The sequence below is a fragment of the Anopheles arabiensis genome (assembly GCF_016920715.1).
Source record: "Anopheles arabiensis isolate DONGOLA chromosome X unlocalized genomic scaffold, AaraD3 X_pericentromeric_contig0018, whole genome shotgun sequence".
Lineage (NCBI taxonomy): Eukaryota > Metazoa > Arthropoda > Insecta > Diptera > Culicidae > Anopheles > Anopheles arabiensis.
Genome location: NW_024412096.1, coordinates 27,183 through 27,500, shown reverse-complemented (window position 1 = coordinate 27,500; position 318 = coordinate 27,183).

Genomic DNA, 318 nt, shown 5'->3' with positions numbered 1-318 from the left:
TGAAGGCGTTCTTCACGTCCAACGCCACCACAAGCAAGAAACGGTTATCCCGGCCGTTCGTTCGCCGGAACGACATGGCGGTACGGCCGGCCTCAACAACCCGCTGGATGGCGCTCACTGTCGACCGCCCTCGACGAAATCCGAACTGCCGGTCCGACAGTCGGGGTGAAGACGGCTCTTCGAGATGTTCATTGAGGCGATTCAGGATGAGGCGCTCAAGTACCTTCCCCAGTGCGTCGAGCATGCAGAGGGGTCGGTACGAGCTGCTCTCTCCCGGAGGCTTCCCCTGCTTCGGCAGCAACACCAGTCGTTGCCTCT